The following is an 18,242-nucleotide window of genomic DNA, read 5'->3' as shown; positions in this document are numbered from 1 at the left end:
CACAATAGCAACCAATCAGAGACTTGGAGAAGCTCAATTCTGATTGGCTGTTTCGTCTCCAATCACAACGCTTCCATAACACACCGAATGAGTGGGATTTTACATCTCCAGGGAGAACATTTTGAATAATTTCATTTTAATGCATCAATTTGGTGAATTCTGAGAACCAAAATATGACATATCAATTACTGACCAATTTCTTACAAACTGCTGGTGCTGATACAAATGTTGACATACTTAATGGGGTTGAGGAGTTTAAGCATCCAAGAAAAGATGAGAACAAAAATGACTAAAACACAGTGCTGAGCCTTTATACTATTAGTTTATCATGACTATTATTAATAATAATATAAGTGGGTGACTATTCCTCAGCCTTCCTTGGTGTTTTGGTTTTGACTGAAGCCTCGTTCACATACGTCGCCACTCGCCCATCTCTGAGCGACAGCTGTCAATGAATGTGAATGTGTTCTAGCGGAAGTGGTCAGGACAGGCGATGCGATGTGGGCGGGGACGGAGATAAAATAATGTAACTCTCTGCGATGCGAGTGAAGCGAGTACCAATCAGAATGTAGAATAGAGATGATTGACAGTTGACGTCAACAGAGAGTTCCAGAGAGTTGCTGCTTGAACTAGCCGCCGACACTTGCTCAGTGTTGTGTTGTCTTATTGGCTACCCGCCAATGTGGCAGCGAGATTGACAGTTTCACCCGCCAATCACAAAAGCTACCCGCATTTGGCGTGTGGGCGGGTGCCAGTTTCATGCCCTGGCCACGAATGATGAAACATTATCGGTGTAAATGCATTTCTCTCTCACCCCGACTGCAGTACGTCCCCAATCCCAAACTGCTCAGCGATCACTCGCCACAATCCCCCCCTCATGGCTACTATTGGATGAATTTTGGCTCAATTGAAAAATCTTTCAAATCGTAGACTACAGCTTTAAGCTGATTACAAAGCAGAAGCTTTCATAATTACTAACAAAGTATTTTTACTGTGAAATACACTAAATAAAAACTACAGAATTACATGTCGCCTAATAAACTGTAAAGAAAAAAAAAAGATTAAAAAAAATAACTGCAACCATAAATTCAACGTATGTGATTCAAATTCAGTTATTAATGCAATAACAGAAGTTGAGGAATTCTAATTTAACTATAAATTATTCAAACTCGTTTCTATGTCGCATACTTCGGCCCAAACAAAGTCCACCACCAACGTGACATAATAAACTGAGTAGCTAATCATGAGCGTTGATGAATGACCAATGAAGATAATAGTTGCATGGTAGTCCTCGAGAAGGTCCTCGGCTCTCGTCCCCATGGTACTCGTAGTCCACCTCTCTTCATGTTGATTGGGTGACATGGATCTGTTAGTTCAAAGACAAAGTAAAAAATGTCTTCTTGTCAACACCGGTGAAAGGACAGTAACTACCCACATTCATTGTGAATGCGTTCACTAGGAGTATATGTATATTTAATGTGCGTCTCACCTGGATGAGTCTGGACAGGTGGGACCTCATCCTCCAGCCAACAGCTCATCCCTTCTCATTGAACCATGTCTACAGCTCTGGGCCCTCATTTATAAAACTGTGCCTAGGATCCTTACTAAAAGTGTACGTGCGTTTTGGCGCACGCAAAAAGCCAAAGTTTGCGTGCGCCAAAAAAAAATCTGATTTATAAAACTGTGCGCACGCAAGCTGTATGCAATGTTCCCTTTATAAATCACAGGATCACCTACAAGTCTGCGTACCTGAATCCCGCCCTGTACACGCCCACATTTTACTATGTTAATGAGCCGGCATGCAATCGTTTCCGTGTGGTGAATCACGGCGACAGGTCAGAAAAATAGCGAAGAAACGTAACTTTTCAGAAACGGAGAAAGAGACACTTGTTGGGGAGGTGGAGGCCCGGACAATAATTTAATTTAGTGGCAGCAGCAGCGGGATCACGAATAAAAAGACGCAGTGCGAGTGGCAACACATTGCTGCTGCAGTCAACGGGTCATCGATAAATTTGCGCTTTCCACGCTCCACGAGCGCATTTCCTCTGCGCTCTGGTGGTTTAAAAAGGAGGATAAAGTGTAACAAGTATACGATGGCTTAATGGCTGTATGTATGTGTGTTGATGATATATGCACATACATAAGGAGAATATTTAGTTATTCCCGCTGTGTTCTACAGTGATCTAATGGAAGGTATTTATTGTACATGCATTTGGGCCGTCTCCTCCTCCTGCGGTGACAGCGCTGATTCAATATTTCAAAATGATTTTGATTTAAGATACAAGTCAGATTTTAAAAGAAGGTGTTAATATGAAATAAACTATCACTCATTAAAAGCGTCAAAAACATTGCTGGAGTTCCTCATGATAACGCAGATCTAACGTATGATATGGAGTGTAATTAAATGTGTGCGAGTCATCAAAAATATATAGTTCTTCTCACGTTTACTGCTGATTCCCTTCCAGTCTCCAGAATGTGCGTACCGGTACGCATGCCTCAGAATTTGCTTACGGGTACGCACACTTTCCCGTCAAGTTTGGTTTTTATAGATCACAACATTTGCGTGGAAAGTGGCGTACGCACGTTTCCAGCCCCGTTTTGTGCGTACGCAAGCTTTATAAATGAGGGCCCTGGAGTGTGACTGACCAATCGCTGCATGAATGTTGCCTCCAGATGTTCAGCGTTGCATCTCAGAAACTTCTCATTTATCTGTTAAACACAAGAAACAGAAAACACGGACAAATAAATCCTTTACGTCCGACATTTGCAATTAAATAAAAGGTTCCCTATGTCCAAAAAGCCAGTCTGATTTGAGGAAAACACAAAGTCATTTCAATACGTCTAAAGGGCATTGCCTCAAGTGTTTTGTTTATTTGCGCTATTGTAAGTGTTTATTAGCAATGCTAGTTGAAGTCAACGTGGTCAGTTAGCATGTATCTGAATAAAATGTCCCTGAAAACACCGATCTAACCATTAAACAACATTGTGTACTACTGTATGTCTATGTAGTATTTCATTCTTTCTATGTAGTATTTTTTTTTGTCTAAAGTTAACGTTGGTTTTGTTTTCTAAAGCTAACATTGGTTTTGTGGCATAATATCGACCAACTGAATGTACAAACAGTTTGCTGAATGCCAGGAAAAAAATGTAAACTTCATGTCCATGTATACAAATGACTAGATTACAATTCCATGACTGTTTCACTAATTGCTGTGAGACTTTGTTGGAAGTTCATGTCGAACAAAAGGCCAAAGCAATAAACGTAACAATGTAACTTCCTGACCGGAGTTCGAGCTAATCCGATAACAAAAGAAACCAACAAAAACACATGGACATGGTCTAACTCCCTACGACAGGACGACAACGGTGTTTAACGACAACAGGGATTCATCCCTACGGCTTCATGTTGGACATTAACGTCTGAGCTATTGACAATGTGAATAAAATGTTAGCATTGAAGCTAAAGTTATCTATGAAGAAAAGCTCAAAGATTAACACAAGGACTAAATGTGTATTTGAGTCAGTTGAAAAATTTGACTGGAGCGGTAACTTTGTGTGTCGCTGTGTCCTGAAAGCCTTTGACATTCTCCTGCTGTCGTCTGGACGCTGTACAACTCAAACGGGACCAAAACATTATTGGTCTCACCGTTAACTACCGTTCATAGTTTTCAAGAAATGAGGTCCCATTGGAGACACAGGAAGGGGCGGGACTTTGCCTCTCTGTTGTCAGTGTTGCCGTAGTGACAGTGTACGTCTCTGCCAGCAGGTGGAGACTCTGCTATGGATCAGTGTGAGGACCGAGAGGACGGAGTCCTTCCCTCTAAAACCACCCAGGATGGGGGACATGACAGCCAGACCAAAGCTCAGAGGTGAAACGAGGATCTCGAAGTGTCCAGGACTCAGATCACTCCACCATCATGGTTCTCACTCAAAAACATATACAGTATATACATGATATTAACTAGATCGCTTTATTGAGTTTAAAACTGAACCTTGTTATTATCTGACTGTCCTGAGGTGAAGAATCAGGTCTTGGTCCAGACCTTTGTAGTCCATGTAGGGGATGATCTGAATCTAGTGTCGACTGTTGAATCCATTTGTTTTCACTTTGGTGAACAATCACTGAGACCAGAAGCTTTAATTGCCTTCAATACGGTTAGTTGTCTGAGAAGAAGAAGCAGTAAAGTTTGATGAGTCAAATAAATATTCAGATTAAATATTAACCTGACACACACCTGGACCTGACGCTGTAACCTGCTGACACTTCAGCTGATCAGCTTCAAATATTGATATGATAGGAATGAAAGTTTAACTAGGAAATTCAGATCTTTTCTCTGTTGGTCTGTTGGACCACAAAAACACAGTGTCGATCAACAATAACTCACAACAGCTGATGGAATCTTCCACCTGAGTGGTTTGTAATTTACACACATGAAACATTTGCTGAATGAATAATGTGATGGTCTGAACTGCCAAACATCTCCCACAATGCAACTTGCCCCTCACACTACTTAGTTTGACAGCAGGATCGTTTTATGTTTATTTGCACCACTCATGACATTGCAGATGGGAAGGGGGGGTTTCCTCCATATCGTGACCTATGTATCATGATCATATTGTATTGGGATAATATCGAAGTAAAAGTATTTCTTAAATTCTATTTATTGTATCAGGATGCAGCAGCAGAGACCAGACTCCCCTGGACCTGGACCTGGACCCAGCTGTGTGTCCATAAAGACTGACCACTCTATGAATCACCCTATTGTCTTTAAAGGTGACCAAGCTGCTGATGGAAGGTAAGAACTGAACCTGAACTCTCATTAGAGGATGAATCAGGTCTAGACCAGCACCTTAATCATAACTCGGAGTCCACCAGCCCTGAATCCTGCAACCCGTTCTGTCTTCTGAGCCACGATGAGTGACAGACAGTCTCTTGTTTCACTGAAGCTCGAACAGAAAGGACCAATTAAACTGGGATTAAACTACATAATATGAAATAAACAATCTGTTGGGGATGTAGCAGGAGCAGATTTGGTTATCAACAGCTAATTATTAATGTCAATATGATTATCAATATTAATAACTATATTTAATATATCGATATATCATGATATAATCATGAATAAACCGGGCACCACCCTGGGATCAGGGAAAAGATAACCTAAAACTGTATTCAGTCTCAATATAAAAGGTCTTATACTCACATGCCAAGGATCGTGATCATTGGCATAGAAGTATGAAACAATCAAACAATTCAATAAAATAATAAAATAATGGTTGTCAGCCAATAGGGCACCAGTTGTGTGACGTTGCACTTCGCACCCAGGTGAGAAGTGAAACTAAAATGGAGGTTGTAGTTTTTTATCTCCTTTGTTCCTTCATGACCGCATGTGGAGGCTTTTGTAGGCCGCATTGTGTAGTCCTAATGGTGAGGTCCCAATAAATCCAACCTTAAAGAGACAATGAGGAGAAAACCTCTTGAAAGAAAAGACTCATAGACGGGAAAAGTAAAGCGTTAATGACATAGAAGAGTAGCGGCCAGGCTAAGCTAAGCTAAGAACAGAAAGACTCCAAACTAAACAGACACTAAACTCAAGCACCGTCTTCCTCTCACTCAAGGGAGGTTGTAGAGTATTAAGTAAGACACTTTATATCCACCAGACTCTTATTTTAGGTTTTAACATAATTGATAATACCCGAGGAGGTGTCTATTATCAGGAGGTAATGGACTACGTGAAGGACAGAACCATCAGACGCCCAGTGGAGATTTTGCAACCAAAATGTAAAGTTGTTTCACGAGTCATAACTCCGTTTCCCCATCATTGTCACCCCATAAGGTTCTCATGCAACGGAAACATTGTCCACTGCTCCCGTTAATAGGATGGACCTTAGATACGACTTGGCAACGGGAGATATTTCTAGTCCGCTCAGCTTATAGAACCCTTAGGCTCAGCTACAAACCACAAAGCTAACATTATGCTAGCAAAACGCTGAGTGCAGCACTAAGTCGGATCCACAGTGCAGGACTAAGTCGGGTCCACAACGTGGTCTAATGTGACCCAGATCCATTTATAGTATTGATTCTGACACTAGCATCGTCTCTTAGAGGAAGACTCATCAATATAAAGATAAACAGAGCAAACTGATTCATGAAGCTCAACTAGTTAGAATCTGAAATTGTATTTAATGTATCAGGATGCAGCAGCAGAGACCAGACTCCCCTGGACCTGGAACTGGTCCCAGCTGTGTCTCCATGAAGAGTGACTGGTCTATGCCTCGCAATATTACATTTAAAGCTGACCAAGCTGCTGATGGAAGGTAAGAACTAAACCTGAACCCTCCTTAGAGGATGAATCAGGTCTAGACCAGCCAGAGAAAAGTTAAGAGTCAGTGAGAAGCTAAATTGGCTAACGTGACAGCTACTGAAAGCTAAGCTAAGATGTGCTAAAGTGGGTTTACATCGGAGCTGACCAGTTCCGTAAAGTGAAGCCAATGCTGAAGTGCCTTAAACTGTCACTCTATCTGGTTGTATAGAAGTCTATGAGAAAATGGTCCTATTTCTCTCTGCTGGCCACCAGGGGGCGACTCCTCTCTGGTTGTATAGAAGTCTATGAGAAAATGGTCCTACTTCTCTCTTGATGTATTATCTCAGTAAACATTGTAAACATGAGTTTATGGTCTCAATCTCTAGTTTCAAGTCTTCTTCAATCCAGCATGATGTTCATTTAGTACATTATGGTCCATTTAGAGTCCACCAGACCAGAAAGCAGAGGATGCTTTAGGGGGCGGGGCTTACCTGCTGATTGACAGGTTGCTACCACACTACCAATGCTGGTTAGCTACTAAGATGACTTAAACACTTAGCTGTAAAGTTGAACTTGAATTATGAAGCTAACTTTGTTAGCAGCTTCACACCAGAATCCAGATGGATCCAGATCCAGTAAGGTTGCCGCTCTGGGTGCCGCTCTGCCGCTTGTGTTCATCAGATCCACCCTTTGTGCAGAATCTGAGGCTTCAAAACTGTAGTCCACAAACCAACAGGCGATGTCGCCATGACAACGTCCTGCTATTGACAGCAGGATCGTTTTATGTTTATTTGCACCACTCATGACATTGCAGATAGGAAGGGGGGGTTTCCTCCATATCGTGACCTATGTATCATGATAATATTGTATTGGGATAATATCATAGTAAAATTATTTCTTAAATTGTATTTATTGCATCAGGATGCAGCAGCACAGACCAGACTCCCCTGGACCTGGACCAAGACCTGGACCCAGCTGTGTATCCATAAAGAGTGACTGGTCTATGCCTAACATTATTAACTTTAAAGGTGACCAAGCTGCTGATGGAAGGTAAGAACTGAACCTGAACTCTCATTAGAGGATGAATCAGGTCTAGACCAGCACCTTAATCAATAACTCAGAGTCCACCAGCCCTGAATCCTGCAACCCGTTCTGTCTTCTGAGCCACGATGAGTGACAGACAGTCTCTTGTTTCACTGAAGCTCGAACAGAAAGGATCAATTAAATCCTTTTTAACTGGGATTAAACTACAGAATATGAAATAAACAATCTGTTGGGGATGTAGCCGGAGCAGATTTGGTTATCAACAGCTAATTATTAATGTCAATATGATTATCAATATTAATAACGATATTTAATATATTATCATGATATAATCATGAATAAACGGGGCACCACCCTGGGATCAGGGAAAAGATAACCTAAAACTGTATTCAGTCTCAATATAAAGGTTTTATACTCACATGCCAATCATCGTGATCATTGGCATAGAAGTATGAAACAATCAAACAATTCAAAAGGCATGAAATTCAAGCACTAGCCTTCACAACCTGCTGTTATCCAGTGACATTTACACAACAAGCACAAGAGACCGCTAGTTATAATATAATAAGATTCATTAAAATCAGTAATAATGATCACAATCAATAACACTGCAATTAACAAAGCCTTATTACCTAACTACCTAACACACAAAGCTAAGCTAAACAAAGGAAGAGACACACGTGGAGTGTGTGTGTGCGTGTGTGTGTGTGTGTGTAGAGAGAGAGAGTGAGAGAGAGAGATATGGCCGGGCGCGGCCACCAGATGGAGCTATTCCTCACAGCGTTCAGGGGCGGAGCCACTGACGTCCAATAGGATCGCGAGAGAGAGAGAGCGAGCGGGAGATGGCCGGGTACGTGTGGGGGCGGTGTCTGTGCGTGTTAGCGGGACACGAACAAAGAGAGGGGGAGAATGCGCACGCAATATTCTAAGGCTCAGTAGGCGCGTTACTATCACACAGGAGCTCGTGAATGAACTGGCGTTCGTTCAGCGGGACCCCGGTCTCTTAACTGATGGTAGACGCTTACTGGGCTTGCGAATATGGCTGAGGTTAGTCAAAACACCGTTACAGAAATCAACCCAGCGGCGTGGGTACACCATCAGCATTCAAATACAACACGGAAAGCACCGGACTCGGCGGTCCGTGGTCAAAACTTAAAACACGTTAACAAGACTTACAAGCATATCCTACACTATCAAACTTATGTCTCTGCCCAGACTGATAGCCTCTTACTGGTGTCGTTGCGTCGGTTGCGAGTCCGTCCCGGCGATGGCAAGCGGCGGTAGTTCTTGAGTCCCGGCGGCAGCGGGGGCTGTGATGAGTCGGCTGAGTCCAGACGAGAGCGGGGCGCTTTCCCTCTTGTTGATCAAACTCGAATAAAGAAAACAGTTCGTGTTTCTTCCTTCCACGGGCAATAAAATAATCGCGGCTTGGCGACCTCACTCAAGGGAGGTTGTAGAGTATTAAGTAAGACACTTTATATCCACCAGACTCTTATTTTAGGTTTTAACATAACTGATAATACCCGAGGAGGTGTCTATTATCAGGAGGTAATGGACTACGTGAAGGACAGAACCATCAGACGCCCAGTGGAGATTTTGCAACCAAAATGTAAAGTTGTTTCACGAGTCATAACTCCGTTTCCCCATCATTGTGTGGAAGAAAACTCTTCAGGTCCAATTCTGTAGCTGGTTCAAATGAGGTTTAATCACTGACAGTGGAGAAAAGAAATTCACAGTGTATCTATGAAGATCCAGTCTGTTGAATGGCCTGGCCGAGTTGGATTTATACAGAACAGTCGAGAGAACAAAAGGGAAGGTGTCATGAGTGGATTTGCATTGAATCAACACATGTCTCTCTGCAGAAGAAGAGACATCTGTTGATATCTACAAGGTGTGACCGTTCTCGGGAGAGCTAGACGATGTCACTACAGGGGTCACTCATCGGGCCTTGATCAATGTATGAAAGACAAACAGTTCAGGAAGAGGGAAAGATCAAAGAGTCTTTTCATCAAGACTGCAAGGGTTAAATTCAATAGAAACAGCTCAGCAGGACATTTGATGTTCCCGAGAGAAAGGGGAACATTATATGGGGTACAAATAAGAAATGTAAGGTAACACATTTTCTTCTACAATTGTCACCCCATAAGGTTCTCATGCAACGGAAACATTGTCCACTGCTCCCGTTAATAGGACGGACCTTAGATACGACTTGGCAACGGGAGATATTTCTAGTCCGCTCAGCTTATAGAACCCTTAGGCTCAGCTACAAACCACAAAGCTAACATTATGCTAGCAAAACGCTGAGTGCAGCACTAAGTCGGATCCACAGTGCAGGACTAAGTCGGGTCCACAACGTGGTCTAATGTGACCCAGATCCATTTATAGTATTGATTCTGACACTAGCATCGTCTCTTAGAGCAAGACTCATCAATATAAAGATAAACAGAGCAAACTGATTCATGAAGCTCAACTAGTTAATTTGCTTGCTTGCTTGCTTGCTATAGTTAGAATCTGAAATTGTATTTAATGTATCAGGATGCAGCAGCAGAGACCAGACTCCCCTGGACCTGGAACTGGTCCCAGCTGTGTCTCCATGAAGAGTGACTGGTCTATGCCTCGCAATATTACATTTAAAGCTGACCAAGCTGCTGATGGAAGGTAAGAACTAAACCTGAACCCTCCTTAGAGGATGAATCAGGTCTAGACCAGCCAGAGAAAAGTTAAGAGTCAGTGAGAAGCTAAATTGGCTAACGTGACAGCTACTGCAAGCTAAGCTAAGCTAAGATGTGCTAAAGTGGGTTTACATCGGAGCTGACCAGTTCCGTAAAGTGAAGCCATTGCTGAAGTGCCTTAAACTGTCAATCTATGGTTGTATAGAAGTCTATGAGAAAATGATCCTACTTCTCTCTGCTGGCCACCAGGGGGCGACTCCTCTCTGGTTGTATAGAAGTCTATGAGAAAATGGTCCTACTTCTCTCTGCTGGCCACCAGGGGGCGACTCCTCTCTGGTTGTATAGAAGTCTATGAGAAAATGGTCCTACTTCTCTCTTGATGTATTATCTCAGTAAACATTGTAAACATGAGTTTATGGTCTCAATCTCTAGTTTCAAGTCTTCTTCAATCCAGCATGATGTTCATTTAGTACATTATGGTCCATTTAGAGTCCACCAGACCAGAAAGCAGGGGATGCTTTAGGGGGCGGGGCTTACCTGCTGATTGACAGGTTGCTACCACACTACCAATGCTGGTTAGCTACTAAGATGACTTTAACACTTAGCTGTAAAGTTGACCTTGAATTATGAAGCTAACTTTGTCAGCAGCTTCACACCAGAATCCAGATGGATCCAGATCCAGTAAGGTTGCCGCTCTGGGTGCCGCTCTGCCGCTTGTGTTCATCAGATCCACCCTTTGTGCAGAATCTGAGGCTTCAAAACTGTAGTCCACAAACCAACAGGCGATGTCGCCATGACAACGTCCACTTCTGATCTACAGTCTGTGGTTTAGTGACTCTTTAAACTTGGTTTTCTCCACAGAGTTCAGCAGATCTCAGAGGTTCCGTTGACCCAGCAGCATCAAACACACCTGGACTCCATATTTATGGTGAGTACATGTACAAGCTCACCTTACACTATTAACCACATCAACTACAGATTCAATGCTGAACAGGTTCTAGTGGTCTCCTGCTCAGACCCACACATGAATCCCATGTTGGGTTCTTTAGAGTTCATGTTCAGTTTATCCTTCTGTTCCAGCTGCTAGAGGAGAACATCGGCACTTTTGTGAAGAACGAGCTGAAGAAGATCCAGAAGGTCCTGAGTCCAGATTACCCAGAATGCTTGGAGAATGAGGACGAGGAGTTGTTGGACGGTGAGGATGAAGAGCAGAGGAGGAACAGAGAGGCGTTTCAGAAGATCACAGTGCACTTCCTGAGGAGAATGAAGCAGGAGGAGCTGGCTGACTGTCTGCAGATCAGTAAGAGGATTTTAACAGTTTTAACATGGTGGAAAGAAGAGAAGGATTCAACATGAAGAACTTCATATTTCTCCTAATAGACTGCACACAACTTCAATGTTTAGGTTCTCTGGTTGTCTACAGACCCGAATACAGCCAATGTCATCATAAATATATGTACGCATGATGTCAATGTTTATGTTGTTTTGCTTCAACCATCCAGACGAGTTAGAAGCTTTAAACAGTGAATTTAAACTGTTAGTAGCATCTTGATGTCTGCTTGTTACGTGTTCGGTTGTCAGAATCGATATTCCAACAGACTCAAGTTCTACAGAGTTCAGACAGGATCACGACCGTTTCAGAGGAACAGGGGCCTCATGTACTAAGAATTGCGTGGATTTCCTACTGAAAAATGGCGTACGCTAGAATCCAGAAACGGTCGTACGCACAAAAAAAATCAGATGTATCAAAGTGTGCGTACACATGGATCCAAGCACTTTTCCTTTGTACATCCCAATCAACGTGGAATTAAGCGCACATGTGGAAGTGCTAAACTCCTCCCTGTCCACGCCTCCATTTAAATATGCAAATGAATTTAAATAGGGCCTGCACCGGGGATTCCCCTCTCTGCACCATCAGATCTACAAAATGAAAAAGGGAAGAAGCGCAACTTCACCGAGTCTGAGCTCGAAACGCTCTTAAACGAAGTCGAGACTCGAAGACCAGTATTATTTGGTAGCCTCTCATCAGGCATAAACACAAAAAAAAAGAAATGTGAGTGGGAGCGTGTGTGTGAGGCAGTGAATACTGTGGGGTCGGAGCAGCGCACACTCCCTGAAATAAAAAAGAAATGGTCCGACGTGAAGGTGGAGGTGAAGCGGAGGATTTCGGCCCACCGCCGAAGCGTGACCGCAACGGGCGGGGGGACAGGAGGATATTAATATATTATATATTATATTATTATATATATTAATGACTGCAGAAGTGCGCCGTGGCTACTGCAGTGTGACATTTCCAACTTTACGCACGCGTTTATCGACACAAATACTGAACACAAGGAGACAATAAAGGGCTTGTTAGATAGCTCTGCCGCTCTATTTTCACCAGGGAAAAACAAATGCACATATTTGAATGCACGTGCCCAAATGGGCATCGTGCTGGTTTACATTCGGGGCGCAATTAAACGGATACATTTACTCACTGAGAAGCCACCCATCGCGCACCGTGCCAGCCTCCAGCCTGTTACCAACCATGCTATTAGTAAGAATGAACGAGTCATGCGTTGAACCAGGCCACCTTGCCACGATGTTGGTGAGCTGCATTTGCGCATCACATATTATTTGAACATTTATTGAATGAAAATGTTTCCTGTTGACAAAAACAAATTCATCCTGTGATGGCGCTTTTAAAGCAACATGTGTGCAGTCAATAGCTCCGATTACATTAGGGAAACCGGCTCTTGCTGCAAATTGCGCTTTAATGTTGGCCTGTTCAACAGCATTGTATGGGAATTTGATGTACCTGGATGACATTCTTATGATCCCGTCCCACACAGCTGGCATGGCTCGGCTCAGAGTGCACTGGCACACTCCTGACCGATCGGCCAGTTCCCTCTGGAAGGCTCCTGTTGCCAGAAACGAAACCCCAGAGTGGTCAGCACCTGTGTGGGCACGGACAACCCCTGGCTCCTGGCTGTGTTTCTTTCTAGGGCCGGCCGCAGCTCTGCGCACAGCTCCAGTAACACTGGCAACCTTAAACGACTCATGAGCCAGTTGTCGTCATTTGCTAACATATCCTCCCGTTTTATAAACACCCTCTCACGTCTGATGTTACCGTTTGCGATGTCTTCTAACAAGGCCAAGGCTGCCATTGTTAATGCCATTTTTTCATCACTTTGTGCATGCTTTTATATTCATCCATATGATTGCAAACACGTGTGTGTTAATTGTCCATTAATGTGTCTCTGATGTGCACATTACTCTGAGGACTAATTGTTTTCACATAATTAACAGTTTCCCAGCATCACCTCAGAGTGTCGCCAAAGGAACAATAGCTGTAGAAACGTGCGTACGCCAGCCATGAAGCTGCCGTGGGACACCGCACATTTCCACGCTCATTTCACTTTTGATACATCTGAACGTTGGTGTGGAAAATTACGTACGCCATGTTTTTGTGCGTACGCAACATTGATACATGAGGCCCCAGGTGTTTCACTTCACCCAGTGACCTTGTTAACTGGTGACTTTCAGCTAGGAACTAAATAGTTGGTAGATGAAAACAAAAATGTATTTAAAACAGGCTTCTATGAGGACACCTCCATGTTTTCAATGGTGGCGTCTCAGCGTGGAGGATTACAGTATACAAGGATATTTAAATATCCAAACGGTACTATTTTCAACACCGTCATCAATACCGTCTCTTTCTATGATGCTGTATTGTGATGTGTTGTAGTGACCAGCAGACGCCACCAGAGGTCAGTGTTTCTGTTTTGTTGCCTTAAAAATCTCATTCTGGTGAATTTTCCTTTCAAAACCAAAACGGCGAATTGAGGCGATACAAGAGGCTCTTTATTTCTAGACTGACTCACTGAGCTTTACAGCTGCAGTTCAAAGGGTTATATATCCTTCCAGTTCTGTTTGTCTTGTAAATGTCTTTTATTTTACTTCTGTTGGCTTCATCAGGTGCACCTGATTGATTTTGTCTCCATTAGTTTGATTTAATCATGAAAGAAGCTCATGATGTCACTACTACTGAGGACTATAGGAATACTTGGCTCTAACACCTGGCTTGTTCATAGACTGTAAAAGGGTCTGATCCACTAACTGGGTTCCTTTGTTGTTTATTCAGGAACCGCTGGTGCAGTGTACCAACGTAAACTCAAGTCTTACCTCAAGAAGAAGTTCCAGTGTTTGTTTGAGGGCATCACTAGAGCAGGAAACCCAACCCTCCTGAATCAGGTCTACACGGAGCTCCACGTCACAGAGGGAGGGACTGCAGAGGTCAATGAGGAACATGAGGTCAGACAGATTGAAACGGCATCCAGGAAACCAGACAGACCAGAAACAACCATCAGACAAGAAGACATCTTTAAAGGCTCACCTGGAAGGGATGAACCAATCAGAACAGTGATGACAAAGGGAGTGGCTGGCATCGGGAAAACAGTGTTAACACAGAAGTTCACTCTGGACTGGGCTGAAGACAAAGCCAACCAGGACATACAGTTCACGTTTCCATTCACTTTCAGAGAGCTGAACCTGCTGAAAGGGAAGAAGTGCAGCTTGGTGGAACTCCTTCATCACTTCTTCCCTGAAACCAAAGAAGCAGGAATCTGCAGGTTTGAAGGGTTCCAGGTTGTGTTCATCTTTGACGGTCTGGATGAGTGTCGACTTCCTCTGGACTTCCTCAACAACGAGATCTTGACTGATGTTACAGAGTCCACCTCAGTCCAAGTGCTGCTGACAAACCTCATCAGGGGGAAACTGCTTCCCTCTGCTCGTCTCTGGATAACCACAAGACCTGCAGCAGCCAATCAGATCCCTCCTGGGTGTGTTGACAGGGTGACAGAGGTCAGAGGGTTCACTGACCCACAGAAGGAGGACTACTTCAGGAAGAGGTTCAGAGATGAGGAGCAGGCCAACAGGATCATCGCCCACATCAAGACCTCACGAAGCCTCCACATCATGTGCCACATCCCGGTCTTCTGCTGGATCACTGCTACAGTTCTGGAGGACGTGTTGAAGACCAGGGAGGGAGGGGAGCTGCCCAAGACCCTGACCGACATGTACATCCACTTCCTGGTGGTTCAGTCCAAACTGAAGAACGTCAAGTATGATGGAGGAGCTGATACGGATCCACACTGGAGTCCACAGAGCAGGAAGATGATTGAGTCTCTAGGAAAACTGGCTTTTGAGCAGCTGCAGAAAGGAAACCTGATCTTCTATGAAACGGACCTGAAAGAGTGTGGCATCGATATCAAAGCAGCCTCAGTGTACTCAGGAGTGTTCACACAGGTCTTCAGATAGGAGAGAGGACTGTACCAGGACCAGGTGTTCTGCTTCGTCCATCTGAGTGTTCAGGAGTTTCTGGCTGCTCTTCATGTCCATCTGACCTTCGTCAACTCTGGTGTCAATCTGATGGCAGAAGAACCAACAACCCCCTGGTGGTCTAAAGTCTCCAGAGACAAACCTAAACCAAAACATCTGCACCAGAGAGCTGTGGACAAGGCTTTACAGAGTCCAAACGGACACCTGGACCTGTTCCTCCGCTTCCTTCTGGGTCTGTCACTAGAGACCAATCAGAAACACCTACGAGGTCTGCTGACACAAACAGGAAGTAGCTCACAGACCAATCAGGAAACAGTCCAGTACATCAAGAAGAAGCTTGATGAGGATCTGTCTCCAGAGAGAAGCATCAATCTGTTCCACTGTCTGAATGAACTGAATGATCGTTCTCTGGTGGAGGAGATCCAACAGTATCTGACTTCAGGACGTCTCTCCTCCGATGAACTGTCTGCTGGTCAGTGGTCAGCTCTGGTCTTCATCTTACTGTCATCAGAAAAACATCTGGACGTGTTTGACCTGAAGGAATACTCTGCTTCAGAGGAGGCTCTTCTGAGGCTGCTGCCGGTGGTCCAAGCCTCCAGCAAAGCTCTGTAAATATAGTTTTTCATTCAGAAAACAACAAACCATCTTGGAATTACAAGGTTCTATCTGCATTCTGAACCATTTGATTGGTTTTCCCAACTGTAAAAGGTAAAGAAGTAAAAAGTAGTTCTAAGTAGTTACTTAACAGTAAAGGTAAGAAAGTATTTAGTGAAAAAACTACTGGAGTACTGAGTAACTTCTGAGTAAATTCTGATTATTGTGGCCCCGCACCTGGTGATCTGAGAGACTACCAGGAGGCATAGACGTTGGAAGGGCAGCTAACCCCCCCAGTTACATAAAAATCAATGCTTTCTCTAACATGAAGCGTTTGTCACCTCAGCTGAAAGAAAAGAAAAAACACAGCTCACCGCTTCATCCAGCGTCTCTCCTCTCTGTCTGTTTCACCGACACACACACACACACACACACACACACACACACACACACACACACACACACACAGTGATCGATAGTCATGTCGAAGACATTTATTCTAACTTTTCTCTGAGTTTTGTCGACATAAGAATGACTCGACCCACAAGAATCTGCGTGATGAGCAGCTACAAACAGAATCTCACATCAGAAACATTCAGAAATGAACTGATTCACAACTGAAAGTGAAACTTAAATAGGATCGACAGATTCGCTGACGTTAGACGGTAAAAGTCGGGGGGATTTCAAAAAGTGGGCGGTATATTGTGACTCCTCCATAAATGATTGCACATACACTTGCATATTTATGCACATTTGTCTCTGAATGACAAGGATTTAGAATTAAAAAACGTTAAAAGAGTTCTATCTATAACCGGGCGTGGAGAGTTTGTGTGCTGTCATGTGACTGCCTGGCTGCGTTTGATTGGTGAAACGGAGTCACGTGAGAGTCTTGAAAGAAGACTCAGACAGGAATAAACAGATGGCACAGTGTGACGTTAACCTCACCATGGAGCCTAATACACCACCCAGCTGCAACAATAACCTGATGAACAAACATGTTAAACATCATTTAACTTCATTATGATAATAATGTCAGTTAGAACCTGAGGGGATGAACAGTTGTTTGTAATTGTTTCATCACTAATTTCTGATTCCTCTTCAGACTCAGTGGCTGTAACCTCTCAGAGAGAAGCTGTGAAGGTCTGTCCTCAGTTCTCAGCTCCCAGTCCTCCAGTCTAAGAGACCTGGACCTGAGTAACAACGACCTGCAGGATTCAGGAGTGAAGCTGCTGTCTGCTGGCCTGGAGAGTCCACACTGTCGACTGGAAACTCTCAGGTCAGATTCAACTACTTTGAGAAGTTTACCTATGAAGCTTTCAATGATGCGTTTACATGCACCAAATATTCAGTTATTTATATTCACGTATTCCTAAAAAGACACGTTTGCTACTAATCTGTTAACATGGCTGATGAAATACTGTTTCTGCTGCTAACGACTTGCCAGCAAAAGAACAAAACAAAACTTTTGTCAAAACCAAACCTCTTGTTTATCTTTTCCCTGCCGTTCGATGTTTTAATAATTTTATAAATCCACCTGCCGTTTATAAATGCTGTTGCAAACGTCAGTCTACGTTTGTGAACGTCACTCCATGAACATGTGAGCCTGAACTACAACACCAGACTGTCTCTGCTGTCAAGGTGGACCCAGTTTGAACCACTTTCTATACAGTTGAGTTTATTGAGTTTTATATGAAATGAACTAATATTCTTGTCACGGTGGCTGAAAGCAGCAGGGAGGACCCACATGCAGACTCAAAGCTATGCAGATGCAATGAAGACATATTATTCATGAAAACACCCCCTAGTGGCCAGCAGAGAGAATGCAGCTTTAAGGACCTTCAGGCTTGACTTCACTTTTCTGAACCAGAGGTTGAAGCCTGATTGGAATATCAACTCTGACAACTGAAAATGAACCAACCAGACATTTTGATGCTGCTGACAGTTTTAATTCAAAGTTTAAAGCTTCTAACTCGTCTGCACGGCGGAGACAAAACACCAACACCACAAAACACAATTTAACACCAACATGTGCACACACATTTATGATGACGTTACAATGCATTTTAAACCCGAAATCAATTGACTCTACATTCGCGATCGCGAGATGGGCATACGCTCCACTTTTGGAAAAGTGTGAAAGCCGGTCCGTGTGACTCTACACTATGTTAATTAAGCGCTGTTGTTAGCAGGCTCCATGAGCTGGACACCGACTCACGGAGCGGCTCCCGGTCGGTCAGAGCGCAGCCGACCCCGGCACACCGAGGATCAACAGCTGAGGGGCGACGGCGAAAAGGCGGAGGCTCCG

General features: G+C 43.6%; 1 pseudogene across 1 annotated transcript in view; it reads left to right on the top strand.

The window, feature by feature from the left end:
- Positions 1-18,242, top strand: part of LOC311030190 — a 163,494-nt pseudogene that overhangs the window by 32,184 nt on the left and 113,068 nt on the right. The window contains exons 4-11 of the transcript XR_014599353.1: positions 4,674-4,796; positions 6,196-6,318; positions 7,227-7,355; positions 9,885-10,007; positions 10,883-10,949; positions 11,102-11,321; positions 14,148-15,951; positions 17,040-17,213. The product of XR_014599353.1 is annotated as an uncharacterized misc_RNA (transcript). The remainder of the gene's footprint in view (positions 1-4,673; positions 4,797-6,195; positions 6,319-7,226; positions 7,356-9,884; positions 10,008-10,882; positions 10,950-11,101; positions 11,322-14,147; positions 15,952-17,039; positions 17,214-18,242) is intronic.

The sequence above is a fragment of the Eutrigla gurnardus genome (assembly GCF_963514095.1).
Source record: "Eutrigla gurnardus genome assembly, chromosome: 19".
Taxonomy (NCBI): domain Eukaryota; kingdom Metazoa; phylum Chordata; class Actinopteri; order Perciformes; family Triglidae; genus Eutrigla; species Eutrigla gurnardus.
Note: the sequence above shows the minus strand (reverse complement) of the source record. Positions and strands in the feature narration are given on the sequence as shown.